Genomic DNA, 13784 nt, shown 5'->3' with positions numbered 1-13784 from the left:
GGTATTCAAAATAAAACCTCATTTCGGCAGCATCAATATTTTGTCTACAGAACTGACCACCCTTATTTGAAATAGATCGCTTGATTTTTCGGATTAAATACATTTTTAATTTAAATATATGTATCAATAGTGCCCTCTGGTGGGTCAAAATAAAATTAATGCAAGGAATTGTTTTCCGACCTTTTTCCAGCAGAGGTCACCATTTGCACACCGGTTAGGAAGATGCGTCGATGGTTGTTCATTGCGTCATGAATTTTCGGATACCCCCCCCAAAAATGAATTAGAAAAAAAGCGAGACGGTTTTGAAGGCCATTAATGTAATCATTACATAAAATACTAAGGACTTTCCAGAGATTTTGTTCGCCCCGGGCATCGATCCACCAGCCTTATCGTCATTCTGCCTCTTCTTCTCTCCACTAAGTGAGTCATGAGTGAGTCATTCCAAATGTCAGAGTGGAAAAGGGTGGCAAAGTGTCTGAGATGAGGCAGAACAACAGCGAAGAGCCACTTGTTCTTCGTTTCAATGACAAACACCAACTCTTGGAGTGGTGCTTTCATGCATATGTGCATATTGGATAACATTTGCAGTTGACAAACCTTTTCCATCAAACTGAAACAACATGCCGCCCCACTTCCCTCTAGGAGACCAAGGCCTCTTTTGTCTTTTTGGAGACGAGGATGAGGTGCAGCAGAATGGGAATAGAAAGACTTGAAGAAGAACGAATGAGACGTAAGCGTTAACCGTTTGTGAAGTGCTCCATTTAAGGTGGAATTAATGCTCGAATAGACTCGCCACCACTTACAGGATCCATTTCTCCTCCTCGTGGTGACGGCATCAGCACTCCTGGAGGAAGCAGAGCATTCATTCTGTTGTCAGGATGAAAAGTCATGGATGATTTCTCTTCCCCTTATATTACAATAGTCACTTAAGGTAATGCAAACCCCAATGATTAATTAATCTGCTTTTGATTTGCTAATGACAGTTCGAGTCAAATACAAGGTTAGTGAAGGCTGAGTCAATCCTTTTAACTGCAGCTTGAGAGAGAGAGCCCTGTGGTGAATGTCGAAGTTATCAATTTATTGGTGTAGTCCTTCATTATAACAGCTTCTATTAGCTTATGGCGCCTCACATACTTACTCATAGACACACACTAGCAGACAATGTCGCACGCCTGTATGTGGGATTGCATTTAAACATTGCCATAAACATTAAACTAGCTTACTTTATTTTGTAGATGGCAGAGCTATATTGATTTCTGTTAGACGTCTAAATTAAAAACAGCTATAAATAGTGCGCTCTTAGAGATGCACGACTATCCACTGCACATGAACTACAGTAAGGAGACGACCCGTCCATCCATCTCCTCCTCTGCTCTCCTGCTGTCACACCCAACGCTCAGATGAAGATGAGTGTGAGAGAGATGGGCTCCTGAGCGCCTTACATCTCCATCCATCAATCTTAGATGACTTGTCTAATAACCTTTACAGAGAAGGCCTGTGTCACATAAAATAGAAAAGGATGGCTTGGAAGACAGGTTCCTTCTCTTTCCCATTCCTGCTATATTTTCCCAACATGATGTCGCCAATGAAGGATTGCTGATGTAGCAGCTCCTGTATGACTTTTAAGTCTTAGGTTTGTTTTTATGAGGGAGTCAGACTTTTTTTTTCATATTGTTAATGTTTTGGCTCTGGAATCACAGCCAGAACGCTGGAGCATAATCACAGCACCGAAACATTACCTAAGACTTCAGCATGAACGCAAAAGGTGATAAGAAGCTCGGACAACCAAAGATGCGGATCAAAAGGGAATTAAAGCAAAGGAAATCCAATTAAATCCAGGTTGTTCAACCGTAAAATGATGTCGCTGGATGACAAAGCATGAGGAAATAACAATGACGCAACTTCACATAAAGCTTTTAGAATCTGGCTTTTATCTACATGTTTAAAATGTATGCCTAAGACCTGGAACCTTTTCTCTCCAACTCATCGGATCTGGTGAAATTTAAGAGTTTATAATAACTTTAATGACTGGAACCATTCATGTGCCTCACGTTCCTCTATGACAATATTCAGATTTTGTCAAATAGTGTAGTTAAGTGGACTCATTCATAGCCCAGGGTGAATATATTCCACTATTGCAGTGATCATAGTTAAGTGGTTCGGCACATGCTTGTGAGAGAGTAACTTCTTTGATTGCAGTGGCACAGCTTCAGGAGTGTCGTTTGAATTTCTTGGTGCCAGTGTGGTGTCGAGGGCTGACAGGGCACAGAGGACAGCCTGGAGGGTCAAGACATAGGAGGGTGTATCATTAGGCCTCCGCCTGGAGCCCCCTGGTTCGATCCTCCCAACATCTGTCTTCATTAAAAAGGTTGCTCTCTGAGCAGATGGTCATTAAGAGCATCCCCCTCTTTAGTAGCGGCACCCTCCACATGCCACAATACGAACTACCTAGGAGACACCCATCATCCCTCAGGAATCACAGAAAGCATCACAGAAGAAGACGAAGCCTGGTGTGCCATCAACCTCCTCTGATGTCTTTCAAAATAAAAGCACTATATATATGGTATCGTCAATATGTTAGTCATTGTGTCTGAAGATGGAAGCGGTCACACTGACACATTTGATACAAATTGGCTAGTATACAAGCTGGTACCATGTTCCTGTTTTGTCTTTGACTTGGCTGTGGTCCAGGAGACAGGAGAAATATAATTTCTGTTTTACGCTTAAATATACTCTTATTCTGTTTCTCAGACAGTACACCGGCCTTTTGCTCATCATATACAGTATATAGTATAGTATTTGTCTATAACTTTAAGGACTTTACCTGCCAGATAACCATTTGACACACTCTTCCCATCCATCAAAAACTATTTATCTCTAACTATTGAGACTTTAAAAATTTTCGGATACAGATGAAGCGTTGAGTGTTTCTTCTAGCGGTGATAACGCCTACAGAATGTGAGTTTAGCTTAGAAAATACTTTTTTACAAATCTAAAAACGTGCTTATACGTCTACCACACACACGTACGCTTTTAAAATCTACTGATAATACTGAGTGTTCCGAATGCATGACTTTTGCTCGTCAATTTTATGATTTAAAATAAATCGGGGATGTAGCTCAGTGGTAGAGCGCAGGTCCCAAGTCTGGATAAATGCAGAGGGTTGCGGCAGGAAGGGCATCCAGTGTAAAAAAACTTTTGCCAAGCAAATATGAGCGTTCATCTGAAATGAGAAAAAGGATGACACACTGTGGTGACCCATAATAGGACAAGAAGAAAGTTTTATTTTCTGATCTAAATATCTTCACCTTTTCTCATTAGAGAAAAGTGAACTTGCAGGGAAACAGGGAAATGGGTCACATAACAGTGATGATTTGTGAAGCTGTAGCTTGTGATTTCTGACCCGCGCAAAGTCAACGTTATCTATATTCAGTCGAGACGGCGTCACCACCAGTCACTTCGGCGGCAACAGCCACGGGTCTCAATTACAGCAGTAATCACTCTCTGGCTGAGAGCATGGTTTCAGACAGGGAAAAATATTATCCATCTTCATCATATTCATTATCAGGCAGCAGACGCAGGTGTCCTGGCCTCCCACTGATCCACACCATTAGTGACTGATAGGCAGTGGGACTTCAGCGCCTCTGCTCCAGAGAACATGCCCACTGAATCTTTTTTTTTCTTTTTCAGATTGTTAAAATATGCAGAGGATTTTCTGATTGTACATTATCTTTTTTTCTCATACAGTAACTGTCACACGGCAAAAAACATCAAGCAGACTGGCGAGTGTTTCTACAGTATGTGCAAGATCAGAGTTCACATCTCAGGGGATTCACAGGGTATCATTTGTTCTCTCCTGATTATCCTCTGCTGTCTCTGTAACGATGAGGGTCAGTGTGACTGACATACCGCTGTTTCCGACTGCAGCGGGACGAAAAGGGTGACACAGAAACGGTGGCAGGTATGCGGCATGTTTGTCACCCATCGATCTGCCTCGATACTGACATAGACAAGGGTGAAAAGGGCAGTTTCCACCGTGCTGGAGGCGCCTGTATGTGGGCGCTACATATATGCAGATGAAGAAACCACAGTCCTCTCAGGGTAGCTGGAATAAATGACCTTGTTAGCCTGCTCTCTAATGAGTTATTGTGACACCAGGCCGACACCCAGTTGTCGGAAAAAGCTCAAGAGATTTCAAAACTCCCAAAAAGGTTTTGGGTGGGATCGTTTTCCTATCCTTTGGCACCCGGTTGAGGTCATTCTGTTACGCTGATTGATTTGCATATAAATTGAACATGCTGTATTACACACCTCCTTAAACTCATCTGTTTCAATACTGTATCCTATTATCTACTCTACATACTTCAACAAGCATTTAATTTAAGCTTTCATATTGTCTTATGTTTCATTATGTTTCAGTGTTATTTATTAAAATTCATTTAGCTAATAACGCCCACATGGACTGCCCCTTTTCCTCCAATCCACCTATTCTAATATATTCTGAGCGACTGTGTATCCTGAGGTAAAATGAGAAATGTTGAAAATTCAGTGGAATATGAAAAGCAATCATATTTTCTGTATCAGTAAGCAGGTCTTTGGTAGCTGGGGGGTCATTCTTGCTCTCTGCTGTTGCTTGGGGAGGCATTTTGTAAGAGCCCGGAGGCTCACCTAGTTAATTAAGTTTTTCTGCTTTCCGAACGATGTAACTTGTGATTTTAGTGCTCTACCAAGCTAATTCTCTACCACCGCTGACGGCTTGATAGACGTTACTTCTACCACAGATGACGTGCTCTTCATATGGAATTCATACAAACTGAACACATGTTGATATGAATAACAACACATCAACAATATTTCCATTTGAGCCATATGCGAGTTGAAAAGTATTTAATGGTTTCTAGATATGCGCTATAAATAGCAACTTCATTTATTTATTCTTAACCACGAATGAGCCTATCAGTAAAATTAAATGCTTTAAAATGGGACCATACTCCTGAAAAACATCATCTGTGATGCTGAGTTCTAAAGCTATGAGGTCACACTGAGCCTTTTTCTAAAGCTGATTAAGTATTCATTCCGAGGTCTACTGTAAGTGGCAATCCTTTCTGACATCTTCCTCCTCCCTTCAATCTTTGTCTCTTGGTTGATTGGTCTTCCTCCTTTGTGTACTTATTTTATTTTTAAATTAAAGTTAACTTATTTAGTTACTTAAATGTAGTATTTTTTGGATGGGCATTTTTTCCTTCTCATCTTGCCATATCTCTGTTTTTTTTCTTAATGTTTTGATTATCTTTTTTTGTTAAAAAAGAAAAAAAAAAAGCTGAAATGGATTTTTTAAAAATTTCTTTTTGCTGAGATGAAGTATAATCCAATTACGCTGTTATTGCTCCGTGTTGTTCTGTATCTTGACCGTGATTTTCACCATTGATCTGTCATGATCTTTTTTCATGTGCTACACGTCGAAATAAAGTGTTATACAAACTCATACAAAAAAACTGCCAATAACAAATATAAAATACATATGAGTACAATACTTGATTTAATGTCTGAACATAGCCTTTAAAATAATAGAGAGTTATGATCTCACAGAAGAGAATATTCAGTTGTAGAATCTTAGGTGTGTCTAAGTGACTTCATGTGCTAAATATCAATCAATCATTAAATCAATCAATCAAGAGTGAAAAAACATGAATGAATTGAAATTTTCTGCAAACTTTTGGCAAAAGTGTGTGAAACATAGAAAAGGAGCTTTTTATCAGTGGTTCTTTACCTTTTTTCATCGAAGAACTATAGAATGATAGAACAGGAGAACACAGAAAATGTTCAATAAGATTATGTCCCAGCAAACTCTTACAAAAATCTTGTGAAAGTCCGAGATGAGAAAGTACATTAAATTCATGAAAAATAATTCCACAGTTATTATTAATATTGTCTTTCATATGAATGGAATTACAGTGAAATATCAGATTAGTCAGTAATTATTCCACACATTTTCCTAAATAAAGAAATAAGACTGACATCATACTGGTAAACCAGGCCCCAATTCACTTTTCATCAATGATCTTTTTATTCACAGTGATGCGACTGTTTAGGCTTTGTTTAGTGTGAAAGTGTGACAGCTGCAGTTTCACATCAAAGCATATAATCTAAACATTATGTGACAATAAGCTGTAATTAGAAAATGATGCTTGATCAACCCCCTAAAGGACTGTGAATGGTCTGAATGTGAATGCAGACTGTGTGCGCACTTTGAATATTCCCTTTAATTTACAGCTATGTGACTCAAACATCCTCATGACACTTTTAACACATTTTTATTATCTAATACAAACTTGCCAACAGAAATATCAGCCGCCATAAAAACGTAAAAAGAAGTCCTGTGGAAATCTATCATTACACGGAGGAATGAGTTACTGATTTACTCACTCTGCCTCCACCCTTTTTCAGACCTGTGTCAACTATTTCCTGCTGAAAATCACTGATGAAGCTACTTCTATTCAAACCGTGGAGGGCGGATGCTCATCAAGAAGACTGAGATCAGTGTCTCTGGATCAGCTCAGGTTAAACACAAACTCTGCCAGCGTGGGAAAAACAGTTGTTTCTTGAACATGATACCATATCATAATTGACAAAACCATTAAAACACACATGACCAACTAATTATACAGCTTATTTAGCCTTAACTTCTATAAAGGTCTATAAACCAAGTAATCCACTTTGTTTTGTGGCATGAATTATAATTACATTGCACATCAATATGAGGATATTTTTGCACATACATAAAAGTTCTACCTAGAGAGGACCACCAACCACACATGTAGCATAGGAGACAGCAAGAAAACTCCACACTGTCATACGTTGTCAGCTGGGAAAATCCTCTGACAGTCAGACTGTTCCAACATTGACTTGATGTTATTCATTGGAATTTGTCGCAGCTCTGCTTGTCACATTAGCAGAAACAAGATGCATTTTTCTCTGCTAGCTGTTTAACAGCAGGCTGAGGTGGTGGAGGGGGCCTTCCCCACAAAGCATGAAAAAGAGACATGATTCAATCTGTGCATTAGAAGAGAAAACCTTAGAACAATGATGGTTATGTCATCCCTAAAAGATTGAAAGCACATTTGACTTTTAAAGTCTGACAGTGAGCCTTTAACATTTTCTCATGTATGCTATTAATGATTCACACATGGATTGTGGTTTATTGTAAATATTGTGGGACCACAGATCTGAGAGAGGAAACCCAGACCTCAAGTTTCAAAGGCAGATACACGACACACATATAAAATACAGCCTGCGATAATATATTTCATCTTTGAGCTCGCTGGTGCACACACGAGATCTTGTGAACTGTGAATGGTAATGCAGGCTGTCGTATATGTCAAAGGTGTTGACACACTCCTCCACAAGAGAACATCTCTCATCATCCCATCTATCTCTCCTCAACAGAGGAAAGACCCACAGAGCTGTGGGAGCAGAATAATGAGGAACCACAACTACAAGGCTGTGCTTCCTTCCCCTGTAGGATGGTAGATTTGAACACCTCTGCTTCCAATAAGTAATGCTCTGGAGGATGCAAACCGATGTCTGAAAACTATTTATTCAATTATGAGAAAAGGAAAAATTAAATCTTGATGTCCTCCAGAAAGACAGACATGGATTCTTTTGGACATCAAGTTGTGTGTTTTGTTATGTATGAACTGTTTAATGGGTGGACAGATTTGGATACCCAGATACACATTTATGGTGCTGGAGAAGTGACAGTTAGAGCTGTTGATCAGCACCATGGACGAGAGTAATAGATCCGTTTAGCCTTAATCAATGTCGCTCACAGGCTCATTGAGCAGTGCACTCAGCATCCTGCTTTTGTGTCAGAGAGCCTTTTAATCTAATTGGACATTAAACTCCTGTCATTATTCCTCATGGTCTGAGACTTATTTATGGCTCTCCCGCTTGCTTGTCTTTACCTTTTCATTACAGCATGCCAGTCTACATCAGCAAACTCATTAAAGGAAATGAATCAAAGGAGAAAACCTATGTGTGGCTGAAAAGTGTAATTTAATAAATGTGTGTTAGGGTGCCATGCTCAGCACATCATTCATGTTGTTTACGGGCTGTAATGTGTTAGCAGGTGAGGGCACTTTAATAATAAAGGCTTTTCACAAAGCCAAACATTGGAGCTGAATTTTAATACATGGACGTGTGGTGTTACAGGATTACCAGTGCTAAATCCAGTAGGGAGGAATGAGTGGGGGTCCGATTCAGGGATTTATCTGACAAATTTTTATTAACCTTCGTTAGCATTACGTTGTGTATGAAAGTGAATCCACATGTTGATACAACGCCGGAGACTTTTAAATGACATAAAATAAATCATAATCAAACATAAACAAAATTTGGGGCAGTTACAACAAGCCAATTGGTTCAAACTTATAACTGACTTAATAAGGCTAAGAATGGTGACATCGAAACGTAACAGAATTTCAAACAATTTAGCTAATGTAGCAATTTAGTTAGCTTTTACGTCACTATTTTTGACATGTTCCCTTAAAAACAGTTAAAAAAAAAGGGTATTATCTGAAAACAAAACAAAACACACAAAGTAAAACAGCAACAAGCCTGACGCCCTTATCGGCTAGCCACTACGTGCTTCACAAACTCTTGATTATTCTTTCTTTATTTTAAAGAAAGAACAGAACTCTTTTGAAGCAAACATATTGTTTACTACCTTTCCTGTAATGCTTTCAAACGGAAAGTGTAAGATGCTATATTTCAACCAAAAAGATCAAATCAAATCAATCCCTGATGACCATCAATGACACGATCAAATCTTAGTTTTAAGGTCATTTAGAGTTTTACTACCTCGTGGTTGATATTCACTGTTAGGTTTTTCTTCAGACTGGTTTGTATGGTAAAGACACACAGTAATGACCTGTACAGCACCAGGTGGCCATTGTTATCAAGTGAAGCAAAGTCTTTTCACAGCTTCTTTATTCCGTGGGTTCTTGTTATTGAGGTAAAGTAGGAAACTTAGCCGATCATCATAAGTTTAAAAAGTTTATTCCTGACAACAAGTCTAATACAGATATCCGGGCTCTCCACAGTCCCTGACTGCCGGTACTACACAGGTCTTACATCAGACGCAGCTGAAGAAGAGCAAATTCTATCTTGGCCCGGTCAGATTTAAACAATTTCAGATTAAGAATATGCATGAGGGGATGTGGTGTCTTCTGGACCAATCCGTGACAGGTTTCCGGCCGCATCTTCTCGACGTAGTTTCCGTCTCCGGTCCCATTCTGTAAACAATCCTGCCTACATGCTGATCACCCCATAAGTGTGACAACTTCCATAAATGGAACTGTTACCTTGGATGTGTGGGGGTGTGGAGGTTTGTGTGTGTGTGCGTGTGTGTGTGTGTGTGTGTGTGATTGTTCAAATGTGGACAGACTTCAAGGGTGAGAAAAGATTAGATGAGTTCTGTGAGCTCTGTGTGTACTGGGATAGGGTTCAACTGTCTGCAAAGATTAAATGAGAGTGTGATTAAAATTGACTACTGTGAAGCTAGCAAAAATAGCAAATAGCATTAGCAAATAACATGTGTATAATGTCTAAATGTCTTCATTAGTTATCGGGAACATTGGTTCCAAACTAGCATTTATGAGCTAAAGGACCAATGTTCCTTCCAGGGGAGCTGCTGCTGAGTTCTGGCTCCTCTGATCTTTGCTCAGGAGTTACTTCTTTTTGTGTGATGCCTCCTTCAAGTGAGTCTCGGTGCTCATCCCTGAATAAAATATAATGCTCGGTATTGATTTTACATTTTTAGGGTGACTAGAGACATGCCTGTGTTACTGTCAGCAGGATGTGTTTTGTTTTCTGACAAAAAGATATATATTACTTCTGTGGTTTGCTCCGCTGCCCCTACATGGGTACAAAACCAATGTATTGCCTTTTTAATGACACAAGTACAGATTTGTTGTTTGTGTGTGTGTGTGTGTGTGTGTGTGTGTGTGTGTGTGTGTTTGTGTGTTTTTCTTTTAAATGAAAGCATCTTGGAATCCTTTCCATTGTCATGGCATCTTGTGATAAAGTCTCCTTTCTCTCTTTGTGTCCTTTAAGGTAGTGGGTTTATTGGTGTGGTCACAAGTCTTCCAAGGAACACAGTTACTTAAGGTGGTGGTGTGTTGGAGTTAGAGACACGGTATCTAGTTTTAATGCTGAAACAGATGAGGGAATCCGACCAGGAAGAAAGTGACAATTTCACTGCTTGAGGGTCTTACGAGACTCAACAGTCATTACCGTGTACATAGCAAGCAGAGAAAACCTCTTCATGGTTGTTTCAGCAAGCACTTTAAATGGAAATGTACTTGACACTATAAGAGATGTAATCACTGGGTATATGAATTCAGCTCAGTTTTTCCCTAAATGTCTATGTAACTCCCTCTCTCTCTATCATTTTTACGCTGTTTCGCCTTTTTTGTGTGTGACTCTGCTGCTAACTTAATTTCTCTCTCTCTTGCAACCCACTTCCTATTTCAAATTACTTGTTCATTACCTCATCTTTACATTTTTGTGTTCATTTTTGTACTACTGAATTCCGAGGGTGGTACACTAAATTCGAGTTAATTACCAGGAGTTTTTTTTATTTTTTATTCTATGATTTGACTATGGTATAATATTTTTTTTTCTGATCTTTTCAGAAAATATCTATGGCATGTTGAAATTGGAGACACATTTTTTATTTCCACATTATCACTTTCATCAGACAACAGAAATATCACTGTCTTGTGATTTAGATGAAGTTCACGTTTAATCTTCATTTTAAGTAAAAGAAAAAGTTCTCATAGTTTGACAAATTTTGCACTATATTTAGTAGATGGAATTCGTACCTTAGATGTACCGCGGTCACGATAGAGATGCAGCTGCATCTCTATCGTCCTTCTTAACAATCTGTCCTCTCATTACAATAATTACCGCCTGTGAACATTTCATTAACCTAATATGTCTTGGCTGGGACATACAATATTATTGTGCTGAGCCCACCGTTTTCATCACATCCTCATTGCACTCACCCCTCCTTTCCTGCCAACCTCACCCCTCGCTGTCAACGGAAAAGCATGGAAATTAATTGTGTTTTTGTCCTGTGCCTTCTTCACAAATTAACTTATGAGAGATTCCTTGTATGGCCTTTAAGGTTGCCATTGGTTTGAATTTGTTCTGCATAGCATTAATGCTTAGTCTTTGCTTTACCTCGCACATCTTGTGTTTAAAAAAAAGCAAGCAGGGTTTTCTTTTGTACATTTTTATTCTTCTTCTATTACATACTGAATGTGCAGTCGTCCTTTTCGACAATTTGCAGCATTAACAGGGATGGAGCACGGACGATGTGGTTCCAAGTGGTTTGTATTCAGAAACTAAGCTCTGTGTATAATAAAGAAATCAACAAGAGGCACACTTCCCGACTGCATCAGAATGAGGCTTTTGAAGCTGGACATGCACTTCCTTTTATTCACTGCCTCCACATAACGTGGCAATTCTGCATTATGAAACCCAATCCTTTGTTCTTTTCTTGTGATGGCCTGCCATTTTTGGACATCGCTTGCCAGGAACAGTCTGTTCCACATTAGCTGCTAGAGAGGTCACACCAGCTTCATCATCAGCTCAGGGCTCAGTCACCAACCTAAATCTTTTAGATTTATTTTAAAGGGTTTCTAAAATATCTGCATCTTATCCTCCACTTACTTGCTGGGTTCTCTCTTCCCAAAATACTGAATGTATTCCCTGTTCCTATAAAAGGATTGTATTGTTGTCTTTACTTATTGATCTTCCATAAGTGTTTGATGAAAAGTCCCAGCAGTCAATGCAGTCAAAGCAATCGACCGTAGCATGTAATATATCATGATTATATACAAAGTAATTAAAATAGTAAATCATCTTCACCGTTCCTGGTATCATTATTTTTAATCAAGAATTCACATATCTAAGTATATGTCTTCCAGCTTGCCAATTCCTCCCCCTCCTTGGATATGGACCGTACTCCTTCTGCACTCCCAGCTCCCTGTGCATGGTCAATCATACAAGCTTTGCATGGGAAATTAATTCCATTATTAAACATGCTTCATTTCAAAAATTTCAATTACTAACGACAGCAAGAGGAAGAGAAGGAAAGTAATGCAAGCATACTCTAATGAATGAATATTGCATTAGGCCAGGAGAGTAATCATGGTGGATGGCTGGAGAGGTGTCTAGAGCCCCATTTATTTACATGACTTTTGGCCAGATGGCCACCGTACACAACAGGTTCATTTGTGAAGCCTGCTTATGCAGCCATTTACAATTTAGAAGTGTGCTTAAGCGGTTAAATGTGCGATGGGTGAGCAAACCAAAACAAAATGACCGTGCTACTTATTGGGTTAAGATGTTAAAACGCGACACAAATGCACCTCAATTTGTGCCGCTGACCTGTCTGCTTGTTGGAGACCCAATTCTCACATTCATGGCATCTGTTATCCTCGGTAAATTTAATTCTCTTTCAGAAGACAAAGCATTGAAATAAATGCTCAAGGTTTTTCTAAATGTCTTCTGGGAAATTGGTGCAGCATAAACACAAGGGAACAAGCATGTGTGTTTTGACCCCGTAGAGGACAAACACTTACCTCTGTTAATTTCCTCGCTTGCCATTTCCTCATATTTTGCGGACTTGAGCACTCTTTCCAGTTGGGTAAAATGTCCCTTGTTGCCATTGAGCCATGAGTCGGTGAGGAAAAAAAAGGTCAAAGCAATTTATATGTGACACATAGTATTTGATCGCTTTGTCATCGCCTCGGGGCCCAAACCTGTCACTCTCACCCCCCCCCCACACACACACACAAACAGACTTACAAACATACACAAGCACACAGATGTGGGCAGGTACAATACTCAGAAAAACATAAGTACCATCTGCAAGGGGATGTGAGGAACTCATTTTGAATTTAGCACGGTTGCGTGGCTTTGATGCATCTTTGTGTGTCTGAAAGTAGAACAACCTCACGATGGAGAGGTTAAATAAAGGACTAATTTACATTTCACTATATATATACACACACACATATACATATGTGTGTGTGTGTGTGTGTGTGTGTGTGTGTGTGTGTGTGTGTGTATATATAGTGCACATGTGATCACATGAGGTTCATAGAGTTCGCTCTTCTGATCTTAATTTGTTGCATCTACATCTGTCTAATGTTTGTTTTCACCTCATTTTGTGATCCAAAATGAGATGTTTAAAATCTGAAGTGATAACAGAGATTCCAGCTGAAAGATTACTGGAAAATAGTTTAGATTGTTTTGGAAGTTAAGAATTTAATACTCTGACAAAGGAGATTTATTGTGTTTATTGGTTAGATCTTTAGAATAGCATCTTGAAATACTGTATATCTACAAGAGAAATATCTCAAACAGGTTTTTGGTTTTTTTTTCCAGTTGGTGGTCCTTCAGATAGGGAGGAGGTGATTGGATTTTAAGGTGGATGTAGACCAAGATGTGGATTCAGAATTTTTTTTTTGCTGAGAATCCTTTTAGTTAATTACATTGCCAAAATGATTTCAACGTTCAGCTGGAGAAGTCTATAAATTCATTTCACTATTAATCAGCCTTTTTATTGCAATTGTAAGGAGCTACTGTATATTTAGACACTTGTTCAAGATGACGATAACTGGGTGCTGTCATGTGGACTCTGAAAGCTTAAAACATTGAATATGCTGTAATTTATGGCAGAGAAAAAATGACCTCAGGTAGGATAATGGCTG

The sequence above is a fragment of the Antennarius striatus genome, chromosome 15, assembly GCF_040054535.1.
Source record: "Antennarius striatus isolate MH-2024 chromosome 15, ASM4005453v1, whole genome shotgun sequence".
In the NCBI taxonomy this organism is placed as follows: Eukaryota; Metazoa; Chordata; class Actinopteri; order Lophiiformes; family Antennariidae; genus Antennarius; species Antennarius striatus.
Note: the sequence above shows the minus strand (reverse complement) of the source record.